The sequence below is a fragment of the Octopus bimaculoides genome, chromosome 16 (assembly GCF_046866305.1).
Source record: "Octopus bimaculoides isolate indiv1 chromosome 16, ASM4686630v1, whole genome shotgun sequence".
Lineage (NCBI taxonomy): Eukaryota > Metazoa > Mollusca > Cephalopoda > Octopoda > Octopodidae > Octopus > Octopus bimaculoides.
Genome location: NC_142943.1, coordinates 40425953 through 40444748, shown reverse-complemented (window position 1 = coordinate 40444748; position 18796 = coordinate 40425953). Strand labels below are relative to the sequence as shown.

At 34.4% G+C, this 18796-nt stretch overlaps 1 long non-coding RNA gene across 2 annotated transcripts in view; it reads left to right on the top strand.

Annotated features, from left to right (window-relative positions):
* LOC128249660 (uncharacterized) overlaps window positions 1–17187 on the top strand; it is a 430230-nt gene extending 413043 nt beyond the window's left edge. For both annotated transcript variants that reach the window (XR_008265770.2, XR_008265771.2), the window contains exon 4: window positions 14035–17187. This is a non-coding gene — a long non-coding RNA (uncharacterized LOC128249660). The remainder of the gene's footprint in view (window positions 1–14034) is intronic.
* The last annotated feature ends 1609 nt before the right edge of the window (window positions 17188–18796 follow it).

The window sequence follows — 18796 nt, the reverse complement described above, 5'->3', positions numbered from 1 at the left end:
TTAAATATTATAGGAGAGCATTGTTGTTCGCTTGAAGCATTGTGTATTGTTTGTGAAATATATTGTGTCTTGAATGGCACAACAACGCAGAGTGGACTATAACTGTCATAACAGTTATTATAGTCCACTCTGCAATTTTGTGCCATTTAAGACACGTTATATTTCTTAAATTTTCTAGTCCCCCGATTTATTGTTCATAAATGCGCGCCTACTTAATATTTGATGGAGAAGACTTCTAACATCACTACAGCTACCTCGCTGCTTCTTGTCAGGTGGGTCTTCAGGCAGATCTCATAACATCGGGACTTTAGTTACGTGACCCTAACATCTATTTGTAGTTCCAAGTTAGCTGCGATTGATCAACCCTATTATCACAGAAACTTCACCTGTGACCATCACATACATTCCCTGCATATTAGAACAGATTATTTTTTCTGATCTATGACGGCGCGGATGTGACCTGATGTAGATTTGGATGACCAATAGAAATCTTTTACTATAGCCCCGAGCTGACCCCCGAGCTGTAAGTGAATTTGGTAGACGGAAACTGATAGAAGCTCGTTGTATATATGTATTGGTGTGTGGATTTGTGTTTGTAACCTACCACAGCTTGACAACCAGTGTTGGTTAGCTTACGTCCCCGTAACTTGTACCTCCTCAAAACAGACCTGTAGAATAAGTAAGTACCAGACTTCCAAATATAAGTACTGGGGTAATGTTAGGTAAAAGGTAAAGTTACCTTCTCGAGTCATGCCAACTCATAATGGCTGGCTTCTCGGTTTCATGGTGTATATACTCTCCGCCTGGATGGGTAGCCAGTCCATCGCAGAATAACTCATTTTCGTCAGCTAAGTGGACTAGAGCAACCTGAAATGATGTGTTTTTCTCAAAACCACAACGCGCCGCCTGATCCGGGAAGCGAAACCACAATCTTACGAGCAGGTGTCTATCAGGCTAACCACTAAGTCAAGCGCTTCCACAAGTAGTGGGGTAGATTTATTTGAATAAAACTCTTCAAGGCAGTGCCCCATCATAGCCTCAGTCCAGTGATTAAAACAAGTAAAAATTAAAAGATTAATTATTGCTCACCTCCAGACCATACTTGGAGACTCTTGCAGGAGGATCGAATTTGGATCAAACAGTTTTTAGTAAACTTTATAGTGGAGACATGCCGGTTTCCCCCACTAAGCTTGCGTCTAGCTCGTTAGCTAAATGTTTAGTTCGTAATTTTTTTTTTATTATTGCGTAATTAAAATTAACTTTGACAACTGAGAAAATAGAATATGGACATTATTTCCTAAATACATGTCGTATTTTGATCGGTGGTTTTTGTGAAATCGACTTGATTGTGATGGTTGCTTATGTTGTGATTGACCTACTGTGTTATAGCAACCATGTACGTTGTTGCTGTTGTAAAAGCTACAGTTGTAGTTATAATAGTATTCGTCGTCGTTGTTGTTGTTGTTCTGACTGTAGTCGTTGTAATGGAGGTATTGTTTCGTAGGATTTCTTGTTGTACTTGTTATCGTTGTTACAGTTGTTGTTGTTGTGACTTATTTTGAATTAATTTCCCCAGTAATATCCGCCTAATTCTCAATATTTTATTAAATATTTTCTCCGTCCAGTTAACCTTAATTTCCTGTATTTCAACAGGGACGTTTAGCTAATCAATAAACAAGGTCTTGCATCAGATACGACAACAAAAACATCAACAAGAGCATTAGCAAGTGCTACAATAACAATATCAGCAGAACCAGTAGTTGCAGTACTATAATATCCTATTGTTTTTGAAAATAGCACCAATATTCTTCCCATTATATCTACATTTCTATCATTAGTTGTATCATTTCTTGCTCTCTTTCTTTTTTTTTATCTCTTCTCATTAAACGGTGTTTGTGTGTGTGTGTGTGTGTGTGTGTGTGTGTGTGTGTGTGTGTGTGTGTGTGTGTGTGTGTAAGGTAAAGGAAAGAAAGCTGCAACATGACTGGATACATTTATCATCAAAGTTATTTGAATTGGCGAATCAATGGTGGCGTTTTGGACCTTGTACTACTTCAGAATAGAATGGGAAGAAATCAATGGCGAGGACAAAGTTGAAATAAAATGAAAAAATGCTAAGGTGAAATTGCCTTATTGGGTTGTTTATGTTAACCAGTGATGTTTGTTCACTGACCGGAAGTGATGGGCCAGCTAAGTCAGGTTTTCAAAGATATGTGAAAGCGTATAAGCGGTTTGAATTGCGCGCGCGTGCGTGCGTTATGTGTGTGTGTGTGTGTGTGTGTCTCTATTGTAGTATTTGGCGAAAACTGGAAAAACTCGGTTACGAAATCTGTGGCCCAAAACCGGAACCTATGAAGTTTCAGGTTCCTGATCTCCTGTTCTTGTCAAGTTTGTCCATCATTTTGTTCATTGTCTTCCTGTTTCCTTTGCGATTTCTTAGAAACCACTCTGACAGCGTTTCCGTCCAATTCTTTTCTTTACCGCTTTCAAATCATAATAAAATCAGGATGTTTTCTTTTAGGGTAAGTCCGTGTTGGTTTAGTGTGTGTTCTGTATGTATCTTTGGTTGCGTCTCTGTGTGATATATAATCTTTTGTGATGTGTGTTTTTATGTGCATGAGTGTTTGTGCGTATGAGAGCCGGAACATCGGTGGTTGTGATAGGAAAGTAAGATTGGAGATAAAATATACATCGCTGCTCTACACGAACCCTGGAGTTCTTAGATCCAGTCTGTAAAGCCAAGTCCAGCAGTGAAGGATAGCATGGCGAGTGGTCTGCAGACCCGAAAGAAGGGAAGACAGACACGTCTCTGCCAATGCAGATGGTCAATAAATCGGTCAACCAAATGGTGGCGAGTTTATCATTTACATAACGACATTGCAAGAGAAGCATTTGGAATAATATATGATGCTAGCGGAGGTACAGCTGAAAGAATCAGAAAGAAGTGTTTTCAGTAATTGGTATTGATAGGGAAGAGATAGACGCGACCATGATGCCTGGAACTAGGTATGGGTCCACGGAGTACAAAGAGAGACGAAAGATTTACAAAATGGTACGTTGCGCCTTTGTGGAAACTTTTGAATGAGATCGAGATTAGGAAAGATATGAAGGACAACAGGGGTTGACTGGAAGACGTAAATTAAGTGGGTAAAGATGAGAGGTGGCAAGTGAGGAGAAAAAAGAAGGCTTTTGGAAGTGGAGCAGATGCGAGAAGGGGGCACAGAATTGCTGATACACTGGTTGGCTTAGAATAAGGCAACAGGTTTCACAACTGAATAAAGAGAGGGACCATGTTTGAGGATGGTTCTCAAAACATTGTACAAAGCTGCACAGATGATAGAGAAGGAGGATTTATGAATAAGGAATGGGGAACCTGGTTCCTTTTGGATGATTGCAAATCAAGGTAGAAATGTTGAGTCTAAATACATATGTGTATTTGTGTGTGTACATATATAACTTAAAGTAGTAGGAATTTGCAAATCCAGGCAGACATCTTGTAAGCTCTCTGCAGCTATCCATTCATGGCCAACTATTCCGATCAATAGGATTCCACAAGATCTGAATGGAATTTACATCCGCGATTGTACTCTTAGTTACATTAATATATGTGTATGTGTGTGTAGAGAGAGAGAGACAGGGGGAGGCAGAGAGAGACAGGAGGAGGCAGAGAGAGACAGGGGGAGGCAGAGAGAGACAGGGGGAGGCAGAGAGAGACAGGGGGAGGCAGAGAGAGACCGGCGTTCTCTTAGATTTATTTTGTTAACACGTCTAATACCGATTCAGGATCCCAGACTGGATTCCCCCAGTTCCCCACGTACAACTAATAATATAACATCGAAAGTTTTCTCTTCTTTCTTTATCATTCACTTTTTCTCCACGAACATACGCATGCACACACACACACATACACACACACATTTTACATACATCCATACATACGATACATACATACACACACACACACATATATATATTATGATTGACCGTTGACTGAACACTATTCAATTCTTTTTCTCCGTGTTTTTCTCCTTGTCTCCGTATTCTTTCTGTTGAAGAGCGTAGCTCGAAACGTCAAAGACTTTCCGTATTCCCGAGCGTCATACTAATATATACTTTTGTTATTTACACCACCTGTCCTCGTCTGTTGTTATTATTTGTATATTCTCCCATATATATATATATATATATATATATATATATATATATATATATATATATATACACTCACGCACACACACACAATAACGTACAAACACACATATACACACATACATATGGAATTGTATATGTGTGTGAATATGTATGCCTTCGTGACTGCATGTGTAAGTGTGTTTTTGTCTGGGTGCGTGTGTTTATGTATATGTGAACATAGACACATAAATAAAATCTATGAATGACAGTCTTTATATTGTTGTAATTGATATACTGAACGCTATAGACAAAGAACTGGAGGAAGCAAGACGTTCTCTCATAAACAATGTCACCCGCAGGGATAGCTCTTTATATGAATAACGTATACACCGCACTGATCAGTCTGTTATTTTTTTTTCATTTTCCTTTGTAATGTAATTATTACCTATTACTCTGTGCTCTTCACAATATCTACAATATCCAATATTGCTTAATATAAAATAATATAAAAAATGACATATTTCATTACGTGTATATGTATTATGTTTCTGCGTGTAAAGCAGCAGCCGCAAACGTTCACCTCTTTTGTTTTATCCGAATCGAAATCCAAATCATTTCTGAAACGTTTCCAATTCTATCGTTTTAATCGCTAATGTCAGTTGAAGTAAGGTTATAAAATATTAGTTATTTTATGTGTTGTCATTGAGTCCAGTATCGCACAAACCGGGACACATATTCCACCGAATGAGAGTGGAGCAATATTTTTAGAGGCAACGGCGTGATTTGTATATTCAAGAAGACGTCATTGATTACCAGTTTTTCATGATGAATCTGTCTCTACTTGATGCATCTATACCCTCTGTAGGAGCTACATAAATAGAGCAAATTCAACTATTTCTCAGTAAACTGAAAACAATAATGGACGTCTTTTATCGATTTCCCAAACTTTTGAGGTTCTCATCAGCGGTGTCTACATCACTCTGACCAATCCCAGAGAAATTAGCAGCCTGTCTGTTTATATAATCCACGAAAGCAGTAGTTCCAGTTCTCTGTAAATATTAATTGGCATAACGTAAGCATTTAACACTTTATCTAATACCAGCGGCCTGTCAACGAGATCTTAGTTCACTCAGTATTAAGGAACACATCTTTCACATTGGATTTGTAATGCCATTTTTATTCGATACTATACGATATGTAGGCCATCCATGCTCAAATAAGCTACAAACTATATCGAAAATTATGGGCCATGATTGAGAGAATTAAAAGTTGCGCATCAATGGTTCAGCCCTATTCGTCCTTGAGTAAGCAGATCAGATGTCTGATAAAAGGCGTTTTAACACTGTAATCCTGTCTTTCATATGCATACACTACATCTATATAATACATAATGTATGTTTATGCGCATGTGTGTATATATGTGTGTGCATCACACAGAGAATACACTATAATATAATTTTATGTTAATAAATATGGAGTTAATATCGTTTATAAATATGAAGTTAATCTGCGATTAACAGCAAATAGAGGAAATAGAAGATACTAAATAACGAGTAATTATAGACTAAAAATGTTGATCCATGTTTAAGTTGAAACATCTATTGGGGGCTGTTCTGGACTTCTTAACTTCTCTCTCTCTCTCTCTCTCTCTCTCTCTCTCTCTCTCTCTCTCTCTCTCTCTCTCTCTCTCTCTCTCTCTCTCTCTTTCTCTCTGACTCAGAGTCGGGCTTTACTCCCTATTTCAACAGTCCGAATCTCTACAGCATCCGTGATTTTGTTAAGACTTGTGTATTTGTACCTCCTTTTTTTTTTTTAACTAACATTATCTGTATTACAACACTGTAGTGGTCAACGATGCCTCGAACAAGTATGCCACTGTTGATACGTGATAATTCTCGCTCTCTGGCTCCAGTATATATATATATATATATATATATATATATATATATATATATATATATATATATATATATATATATATATATATATATATATATATATATATATATATATATATATATATACCTAACTGACAGGATACAGCGAATGCCAGATACACAAACAGAGGAGAAAGCAAAGTATAAGAAAATTATACAAATCTGATTCATATCAGATTTTTATCATTCAACTACGACCATTGGACAGTTAATTTATTAAACACTCCCTATCTGCTAATCAGTACAAAAACACACAAGTAGGATACAGCTTAGACAATATATTAACGGAGAGCAACCGAACTATTTAAAAACCAATACTATTCATACTATATACATGATGTATGAAACACAATAATGCATTGTATACATAGGAACGGAGGTTAGCTTGAAACCAAACTCGGGTATGTTTGTGTGTGTGTGTGTGTGTGTACCCACGTGCGTGTGCATGTGTATGTGTGTGTATATAGGTATGTATAAACACGCACAAATATAGGCCTATATCGGTGTATATGTATGTATATATATATATATATATATATATATATATATATGGGAGAATGTACGAAAAAAACAACAACAGACGAGGACAGGTGGTGTAAACAACAAAAGGATGTATTAGTATGACGCTCGGGAATACGGAAAGTCTTTGACATTTCGAGCTACGCTCTTCAACAGAAAGAATACGGAGACAAGGAGAAAAACACGGAGAAAAAAAATTGAATAGTGTCCAGTCAGCGGTCAATCATAGTAATGGCTAATCATTGTAATGGCTGACCGGAAGTTAGAGTTTTTTTTTTCACAGAAGAGCTAAGAAAAGGGGGAGAAAGAACGGTGATCGAAGAACGAGGGGCTGTATGTGTGGGAGATAGAATGCTGGTGATCTTGACGTATGTGTGTGTGAAAATGGGGAAGGGAGAAAGGAGTTGGTCAGTTGTAGTGTGTGCGTGGTGTGATGTGAGGGTGTTGGTGTGATGTGATGTGAGGGTGTTGGGAGGTGGGGAAGGCATGGGTGGAGTGTGGGTTAGGCTGAGGGTGGGGGTAGAGGTAGGTGTGGGGTGGGTAGGGGTGGGGTGGTGGGTGTAATGAATTGGATGGGGTGGAGTGGGAAGGTAGAGTAGGAGTATGTTGGAGTGTGGTGGGATGAGCTTATGAGGGGGTGTTGACGATGAAGGGGAAGGGGAAGGTGGATGTAAGAAAGGGGGAAGGTGGGTATGGGAGGGGAGAGAAAGAGAGGAAGAGAGGAGAGAGGGTGGGTATAAGAGAGGGAAGGTGGATGTAAGAGAGGGGGAAGGTGGGAATGGGAGGGGGAGAAAGAGAGGAAGAGAAAGAGAGTGAGAGAGAAAGAGAGTGAGAGAGAAGAGAGTGAGAGAGAGGGAAAGAGAGAATAGAGTGCGAGAGAGGGAAAGAGAGAAGAAAAGAGAGAAGAGAGTGAGAGAGTAAGAGAGTAAGGGTGAGAGAGTAAGAGAGTAAGAGTGTAGAGAGTAAGAGTGAGAGAGAGTGAGAGTGTAAGAGTGTAGAGAGTAAGAGTGAGAGAGGGGGAGTACGAGAGAAGAGAGTGAGAGAGAGTAAGAGAGAGGAGAGAAAGAGTAGGGGTGAAGAGAAGTGGGAGTGAAGAGAAGTAGGAAGAGAAGTAGGAGTGAAGAGAAGTAGGAGTGAAGAGAAGTAGGAATGAAGAGAGGTGGGAGTGAAGAGAAGTAGGAGTGAAGAGAGGTGAAGAGACGTACAAAGAAGTAGGAGTCCGAGCAGGAGGGGGAGGTGGGGGAGGGGGAGAGATGGGTGGTAGGAGGGAGGGTGGGGGAGAGAGGCAGTGGGAGGGGATTAGATGAAATATATATATATATATATACACATGCATATATATATATATATCTATATATATATATATATATATATACACATGCATATATATATATAAACATACATACAAACATTATACGCAGAAGTGGCTGTGTGGTAAGTAGCTTGCTTACCAACCACATGGTTCCGGGTTCAGTGCCACTGCGTGACACCTTGGGCAAGTGTCTTCTACTATACCCTCGGGCCGACCAAAGCCTTGTGAGTGGATTTGGTAGACAGAAACTGAAAGAAGCCTGTCGTATATATGTGTGTATGTGTGTGTAGATGTTTGTGTGTCTGTGTTTGTCCACCAACATCGCTTGACAACCGATGATGGTGTATTTACGTCCCCGTAACTTAGCGGTTCGGCAAAAGAGGCCGATAGAATAAGTACTAGGCTTACAAAGAATAAGTCCTGGGGTCGATTAGCTCGACTAAAAGGCGGTGCTCCAATCAAATGACTGAAACAAGTAAAAGAGTAAAAGAGTAAAGAGTATATATGTATATATATATACATGCATATATATATAAAAACATACATAAAAACATTATACACAGATCTATATGCGTGTGTGCGTGTACGCGTGAATGTATATACAGACATAAATAAGCATGCTATTAAAAAGTATGAAGTGTCTTTTTAAATTGCTAACTACTAAAACATGACCAAACTGGTCGTGACCTTTCTACAAGCTGTGTTGTTTACTCAACTTATTTTCCAGTTACAAAGTGTTTAAAAAAAAATGGACGTCTTTTGTCTGAAAGCTTTCATTAGCTTTTCCGTTGGTTTCAGTTATTTATTTATTTATTTGTTTTTTCTTCGTATCAAACTATAGAAAAGTCTCAACGGTAAATTGGAAACTTCTGTGTAAATATTCTGGTTTAATTCTGCAATAATTAGTTATCATTATACATATATATATATATATATATATATATATATATATATATATATATATATATATCAGAAAGAGAAAGAGGGGGAGACAAAAAGAGAAAGAGAGAGGTCAGGGGTACATAAAATTCGAACAAATTATCAGATATAGATTCGTGTAGTTGTTGATAATGCTTTAAATACGAAACCAATTCGAAAAGTATATTGAACACACAAGCACATACATAGATATATGTTTATTATATATATATATATATATATATATATATATATAGAGAGAGAGAGAGAGAGAGAGAGAGAGAGAGGGAGAGAGAAAGGGAGAGATACATACGTATATATACATATAAATACATACACACACATATATATATATACATATACACATACACACACATACACACACATACACACACATATATATATGAATACATGTACATGTGTGTGTGTGTGTACGTGCGTGCGTGTGTGTGTTTATTAAAATCTGCTTATTGACTATACAGATTAAACCTATAAATAAAACAATATATCTGCCTTTCGCCTTCACCTTGCAATTAGAAAAGTGTCTCCAACTTTGCAACACGTCTTCAACAGCTGAGTGCAGATATCGTATCGAGTTTTCCTCCATCTCATTCATATTCTGGAATTTGCGAAGTTTACAGACTGACTTCAGCTTTGACCTTTCTTCAGAGTCTCCAAAATACATAGAGAAGACGAAGAGAAGCAGAGCGTTATTGTGAAACAGAAGACCGGTCGGAATGATTGACAAAGATTGGATTCTGCGAAATATAACCATGGTGCCTGATGGTAGAAAATGGTGCAGTAGCAGAATTCCTGTTAGAATCGGTATTTAGAAAATTCTAGATGATAGCTTTCATAAAAGACACAGGATAGGAAATTATACGTGAATGATATATGTTGTGCATGCGTCTATATGATGTGTATGTTTACATATGAGTGTATATCAGTGCTTCACTCATAATGTAGTAAATCTTTACTCAGCAATATCATTCTTTATTGTTTTCGTTTTCAGAATGTTACACTGAGATTGATATTTTCCAGAAGTTTAAGAATTAACATAATCTCTATAAGGAGATTGTAACTAGTCGATCCCTAACCTTTGGTCAAACGTTTGAGGTTACAAAACAATATCCTCAACGAGATTAGATATATAATTTAGTGTTATGGAATGAGATACCTACACAATTCTTTGAAGAATGGATATTTCTAAAATACTAACAGGCATATTTCGAGATGGTCTATTGTAAAGTCAACAAAATATCTATTGACTTAATAGATATACTAAGCCAATAAATTAGTGGGGAAAAAAGATGTTTTAGGTCAATAGTTACGTTGTATTATCTCTGAATATATGTTGGTATAATAATGCAAGCTATTTAAACACATATTTACATTCATACTTGTAGATCTAGTGAAAGGATATAAGCATTGTTAACTCTGAGCAGGGATGGCGTCAAGCATCAGCTTATTATTATTATTATTATTATTATTATTATTATTATTATTATTATTATTATTATTATTATTATTAGCGTGGCGGAAGCTCTGAGCACACTGGGAAGAATGCTTAGCGGTAATTCGTCTGTCTTCACGATCTGAGTTCAAATTCCACCAAGGTCGACTTTGCCTTGCATCCTTCGGGTTCGATAAATTATCAGTGAAGCACTGGGATCGATGTAACCGATTGGTCCCCTCCCATAAAATTTCAAGCTTTGTACCTTTAGCAGAAATGATTATTAATAAAGCGGTGAGCTAGCAGAATCATTAGCACGTGAGGCGAAATGCATTGCAGCATTTCATCCATCTTTATGTTGTGATTTCAAAATCCAACGAGGTCGACATTGCCTTTTATCTTTTCCGGGTTGATAAAATAAGTTCCTGTTGAGCACAGTGGTAGATGCGATCGACTGGCCACTTTCCCCAAAATTGCCGACCTTGTGTCAAAATTTGAAGTCGTTATTATTATTATTATTATTATTATTATTATTATTATTATTATCATTATTATTATTATCAGTAGTAGTAGTAGTAGTAGTAGTAGTAGTAGTAGTAGTAGTAGTAGTATTGCAGTAAACTGGCAGAATCATTAGCACGCCAGACAAAATGCTTAGCAGTATTTTCTTTGTCGTTGCATTCTGGGTAAATTCCGCCAGATTCGGCTTTGTCATTCATTTCTTCGAGTTCGATAAAATAAGTTCCAGTTAAGTACTGGGGTAGAGGTAATTAAATTGCCCCATCTCTTAAAAAATATTCCGGCATTGTGTCTGTTGTAGAATAGATTATTCTCAATATTATTGAGGACGCTGGGCTTGTAGAATATTTTAGAGCGTCAGAAATAATGCTTTACGGCATTTCCTCCGACTCGTTAGGTTCAGAGTTCAAATTCCGCCGACGTCGACTTTACTCCTCATCATTTAGGATTTAATGAAATAACTGCATGTATTGTACTGGAGTTGATGTAATCAACTTGCCTCCTCTTCTCAAAGTTGCTGATCTTGTGCTAAAATGGGAAAGAATTATTAATACTTGAAAGATAGCTTCATAAATACATTTAGTATAAGATTACGTACGAGGAGCAATTTCCACCGATGTCAGACCACATTTGAAATGGCGATGCCAGTGTTTAACTATGTTGTATGATGATGCATTGTCACCATAAACTTCTTTCATCTCATCGAATGTCTCTTTTGGTGTACGACCTTTAAAGTATAAGAACATGATCACTGATCTGCATTCAACTTTCTCTATTATAACACCTTAGTCCACTTCAGCAGCCGTAAAAAAAACGAATATTAGTGGAAAGCTGCAATTTACAATATGGCATGAATGATTATACATGTACAAGTTCCATTTCCTGCAATAACCGGAATGGGTCAGTGGAAATCTTTAATGAACACCCCACGTATATATGTATGCACATTAATGTTTATGTACTATGTAACTCTACATAAAGCAAAGATTGTATTTGAGAATTACTAACAAAAAATCAGAAGTGTAATGCATTCATTTTATATACAAAGTTTGTATATAAAAAGTTTCACAATCAATCTTTCCTTGTAAAACTAAATAGACAAATAGACAGCTAAATAAACAAACAGGTAGGTCGGTAGACTGATGGACAGATAGAAAGATAAATAGATGGCCAAGTAGATAGATAGCTAGTTAAATAGACGGTCAGACAGACAGACAGACGGACAGATTGATAGGTAGACGGATGGACGGACAGCTCGATAAACAGACAGAGGGTAATTAAGAGGTATACAGACAAATAGATAAATAGAGTACTGTTCCGTTATTGGAGAGATCAACGAAATGTATTTCATCCAATGAGAGATAATTATCATTTAATATACATTGGATTTAAATACGAACTACTGCTAATTTCATACCGCTGAAAATACAATGATCAGACATGCTAGTATAACGTGCTGTATATGTTTTGAAAATATTAAAAAAAAACTATAGGGTTGCTCTTTATACACACATACACACACACATTTTTCCAAGATAGGCCTCCATGCTAACTGATTGATCATATTAACGTGTAACAACGTGAGCCAATTGAATGTGTGTTTTTGTTTGCGTGTTCATAATTCCATACGAACTCGTATAAACCAAATTTAATATTGATATTCCATGACTGCCGTGTATTATCATTCTTTACAGACATGAAACGATTTACTGATACGATTAGTCTACTCTACCACCTTTCAACTTACACAGTCTTAGGGTAGCAATGTATATGTTCGTTAATATACTGTAGTAGTGTATTTAATTTTAGGAAATTGGTCACGATGACAAAGATTGTATATCGTAATAAATACTTCAACTTTCCACATCCAATTACCATTTCTCAAGTAACCTTGGATTCCTACCCAGCAGGGGACTTTACATTTCTTTTACTTTAAAATCATTTCAGTTACCTTATAGCTATTTACAATTTTAATTTGTTAGATATGGATACTATATATGTAAGTAATATATACACAAACGAGATTTACCCGAGTGAACGGTCAAATGAAAGGAAGTGGTACTCAAAGCATATCTGATAACAGCTTCAGTCAGATCCATGCAGTTTAGCTTCGTAGGCGCGTTGAACGAACCTATCTTGTCAGGCATATAGAATTTTGTAAGCTCGTAGAATGAACCTAAATTGAATGGTGCTGGGTCAAACTGTTAGTAAATAGTGTGTGTGTGTGTGTGTGTGTGTGTGTGTGTGTGTGTGTGTGTGTGTGTGTGTGTGTGTGTGTGTGTGTGTGTGTGCGTGTGTGTGTGTGTATGTGTGTGTGTGTGTGTATAAAATCACAATACACCACTGGTGATATTCTGGACATTTAAGAAAGTTTAGGTCAGGGAAAATACATCTAGCTAAAAGTTTATAGAATTATTTCCTGAGTTCAGTTACTGTGACATGTGAAGAGTTTCATTCTCTTCAGGTGAGCATGAAAGATGAAAACTAGACAGTTGACACCTCATCGCAAAGTGGAGGTGTAGCTGTGTCATAGGATGTTTCCTACCCTGCCACGTTGTCCTGGATTCAGTCCCACTGCGTGGTACCTTGGCCTAGTATCTGCTACTATAGCCTCTGATCGACTAAAGCTTTAAGAGTGTATTTGCTAAACGGCAACTGAAAGACGGTTCATCGTGTATATGTGTATATGTGTGTGCGTTCTATATTTATCACCCATCACTGCTTGGTATAGTGTGTTGGTGTCCTCACGTCTCTGCAACCTGACGGTTTGACAAAATAGTGTGTTAAAGTAGTCGGCTTTAAAAAAGTACTAGGTTTTATCCCTTTGACTAAAATTCAAGGCAGTGCCCCAGCATAGCTTCAGTCTGATGACTGTAAAAGAAGACTGTTGAAACCGCTTTACAAGCTAGTGATAGTCCTGTTTTTTAACCTAACTTCACCAATGACACTAAAGAAATACTTATTTAGCATAATAAATATACTATTTCGTATACATCTTTATTGATAACTCATGTTATACTGTCATGATAATTCATGTTATACGGTTACGATAATTAAAATTAAATATGTGTGTGTCTATGTGTGTTTAAAGGCTTTTGTATGACTAATTTAGTACAATGTTTGATATTAAATGTATGATGTTGATACAGTCATGTTGGTTGTTATTTAGAATTCTACGAGTTATTTAAAATAATTACATTTCTCTGGACTATGTTATTTAAAATTTTGTTTTCTTTTATTTTCAGAATAATTACAACAAAGGTTCAACGTTCGTCAAACAATATGGACCAATAAACAAGGAATTTACCAGTAATATCAACGTTCTCCTACACATATATAAGAAATCAAAGGAATTCACCAACTTACGTCAGATAAAACATAAAATGTAGACAACTAAGACGAAATCGACGACAAAAATCAGTGAAATTCTAAAATTATTTGTCTTTTGTGAATATATCGTGATTTAATGAGATATAAGAAACATTCACAGCATTTTTATGAGAGTTTACCAAATTTTACGAGAGTTCACCAGATTGCATAAAAGCTCACGGGATTTTACCAAACTTCACGAAATTTTACAATATTTCACGAGATTTTGCAAGAGTTCACGAGAGTTTCCTCAGTTAATCATCTAATATCAACACAATGGGTGATATGGTCAGTAGCTGTTTAAAAACTGTCGGTCTTGAACCAGTTGAGGCGAAATCGGTGCAGTATAACCGGAAACGGAAGCAAAGTGTTCAAGTAACTGAATATATGAAAACGAAACGCCACAACGAACTCGAGAAATACTACCGTGATAAGTATGCTCCTCGACGGCAGTCGTCGCCTTGTATCGACCAATTAACACTTGACATTCCTGTACCCACAGAGCAGGTACGGAGGTCTTCGATGAACTTCTAAGAATAAAAAAAGGATATTTTGTATGTTCACCTTGGAACAAGTGACACAAAGTTTTGTGAGCAATGTTAATTGATGAAGAAGCTCCAGTCACTGTTTTCGTTTTGTTTGGAAACAAGTGTTAAATTTTGGTCGAAAATCTCTCGTCATTGAGCATATACTTTCACCTCGAGTAATGACCGTCAAGAAATAGCAAAAGTATATTCAAATATGCATATGTTCATATAATAACGCATACGTTTATATACATTCATACACATAGAAATATACATACATCTACATATGTACATTATATATATTTATATATAATATATATATATATATATATATATATATATATATATATATATATATGATATATATTTATATATATATAAATTGTCAAAATATGTGTATTTAATACTGATGCACAATACAATCTTTCAAAGTAACACCCAAAAGAATCAACATTTACTATTATCATACACACCATATATATATATATGTATATATATATATATATATATATATATATATATATATATGTATGTATGTATGTATGTATATACAAAAGCATATCTCTTAATGTAGATTATATACATGTATATGAGTGCATATATCAAATAGCATTTTACATTGTCATACGAAAGGCTTCCTATCTGTTTGTAATCTCAATTCTTTCAATCGGTGACGAATCAAAATTAATAAATATTAAGAAATTGGAAGAATCTGAAAATTTTCAGAAAGTAACAATCTTTCTAAAATCCTTTATTGAATATATTGAAAAAAATTGAAAAATGATTGTTATTGGCCTTCAGATTTCATTGTTATCTCGGTATTAATATTGCTGTTATATTTGATTGTTTTCGTTATATTGTTTTTGTAATAGTTAAGCAATTATTGTTTCAAAAAAAAAAAAACACTTATGGAGGGGAAAATAAAACGAAACCTAGACTTGGTTATTAAAATTCTATTGTTTATACTTAACATCATGATATTTTTCATTGGGTCTTGTTTGAATTTATTTTCTGCATACAGAATGAAGACCAGAATACATTTCCTTTTAGTTTTCGTTTTCCTCTTACTTTTTCAAAACAATATCGAACGAATTCCATGAAATATCTAATGTGCAAGGCTCAAGCTAAAACTGGGGAAGGGGTTTAGTTAACATTCCTGGAAATAGATAATCTTTATTGCATAAATATAACATAACTTAATTGAATTAGTAGACAAATTAGTAGAATGTTATACATTTTAATTTACTAAATCAGAATTATTCGATCAAAAACCTTAAATTCTTTTTTAAATATGCATATTAAATATGTCAAACATATATATAATAAATAAAAATTGCATAGATTTTTGAGAAATAAATATATACATACACACATACATACATACATACATACATATATAATATTCTCTTTTTGCTGCTAAATTATATTGACACATGTAAGTAAATGGAGGAAACTGTTACCTACATACCAATATGTTCATTAAAATACCAATTTTAAAATATTTCATCTATGAAATACTTCACACGTAATTAACTACTGGCTGTTAAGGTGAAACATATTTTTATATATAGAGAAAAATATCATACGGATCTATTTAAATATATAGAAGTGAAATATTGAGATATTAACATCAGACATAATTCAGTAATGATGTTTTTCTTGTTTCCATTATCAGAAACGTCCCTCATACTGTTATGACTAATTAGTTCCATAAAGAACCACCGTCAATAAAATGGAGTTATTTTTCACTAAATAAATTGAGGTGCTAAACTAGGATATTTCAATATGTGCGTGAGTGTAAAAGCGTGTAAGTGTGTATGAGTGAGATTTGATGTCAGTTAGGCTGTATTGGAGAGTTATATGTGAGCGTTGTGTGCGTGTATGTGTGTGTATGTGTGTATGTATGTGTGTGTGTGTGTGTGTGTGTGTGTGTGTGTGTGTGTGTGTGTGCATGCGTGTGGGTGTGTGAATGCTAATAGATGCAAGCTAATATGGAAGTACGCCGTTTGAATAGGCTGTTTATTTCTAAACATTTAACTCATTATTTTTAGTAAGAAATAAAACCAAACGTTATTTTTACAGCTTAAGTCTACGATATAAATATCATAAATATATAAACACACACGCACGCACACATTCGTGCATACACATACATGTATATATACATATATATGCATGCAGATGTGTACATATATACTTTTATATACATGTGTATATGCTTATGCTTATCTATATATATATGCATGTATATACATAAATATATATGTACAAATATATAAATGCATATATTGTAAAAAAATATATCAACATACGCGTGTATGCATATATATATACACGTAGTAAAATACTGGGAACCTTACTATCCAAAGTTATAGACATATTGCTCTAATATTTCACAAAGAAGATAATGTAAATTGCTATATATTGTTTAAATCAGTTTTCATTGCAATAGTAGGGAGGCCGAAATTTCATATTAGAATTTGTTCCATATTTTTCCCAATATGTCAGTAGAATAATCATATATATATATATATATATATATATATATATATATATATATATATATATATATATAGTAAGAATGTGTATATGTATGCATCACTATTTTGTATATAATAATTATGATTAGCATTCCAATAAAGAAATAGATATTTTTCAGTATATTAACACTAACACTTATTGACAATTTAATAAGTATATTTGTTTACAAACATTCTTTTGATCGCTTCAAAATATCAATAGTATCTTAGATCAAGTTAAATAAGCAACTTTTAAGTTTATTTCTATTGTTGAAATATTCTACAAATCAAATATCTTCTGTGTAAATGTATAAAATAGTCTGGAATTAATACTACTTTATCAAATAATATTATATTTTGTTTATTTGATCATTATATATTTCAAATAAGCAAGGATCGCCATTACCTTTCCTGAAAATATGAAACAAGATATCTTGATATATTTTTATGGCGATTCACTGTGGTTCATATCTTCGTTTATTTGGTTCATTTGTGTGTGTCACACAATCTAACATGGGTTGTAATTATTTGTGGTAGATTTACCTGGTTCATTTTCACATTTCTTTTATATATTTATGCTATCACGCATTATATCCATTATCAATTATTATAAACACGGTTTTACCCAACTATAAATCATAGTGAATGCTGGGCTTTTTCGTTAAGTTCAAATAAATGATAGTAATAATAATAAATAATAATACAAATCTATGTAACAGAAGTTCCTTCCATGAGATAAAACTGTCCAGTTTATATTCACGTGTTATCACCTAACAAAGAACACGTACAAAAATACTATTTGAACGAATATACATTCAATTCATTAAAATAAATTATATATACATACATATATATATATATATATATAATTCATTAAAACAAATTATATATATATAGTATCTTAGTTGTATTTCCAAAATAGATCATCGACTTGAAAATTTGGGAATATTTTATACATATTTCCATACTTTTAATACAAAAGCAACAAAGGAACTGCATTTCTGAGGCCATATGGAACTATTTTAAATGAATTCTTCATAGCAGCTACTGTTCATATTGCTACATTTGTAGACAAGATATAATTCCATACCTATTTATTCCATTTAGAAACTATAAATGAAAACATAAAAATCTTCCAGTTAGGCAATATTAGTTAGTTTAAATAAAATCAATTCTATATTCAACAAAATACTTTATTTTTACAAAAGCGAAATAATATTTTATGATTATTCGTCGGTTATTCAGAATTCTAAAATGATCTACAAAATATTTTAACAGATAATCATATAAGTCATTATTGATAATGACAATCTATATTTTATTTTTATCGAAAACTTAAAAATCATGAAGTAAAGAATTTAGAGAAAGTTTGAAATTTTGCCCATATTTTTAATCAGCTGAATATATACATACATACACTCTTATGTATATGTATAAATGTCTATAAGTGTGTAATATTGTATGTATGCATATATGTATTTCCGTTAGAGATGGTTGTTACTGTCGACTATTGTTGTAAATTACTGTATAATATATCTTTGTATAATATGTCTGTGTATGAATGCGTGTAAATGCCAAGGCATTTGTGGTGC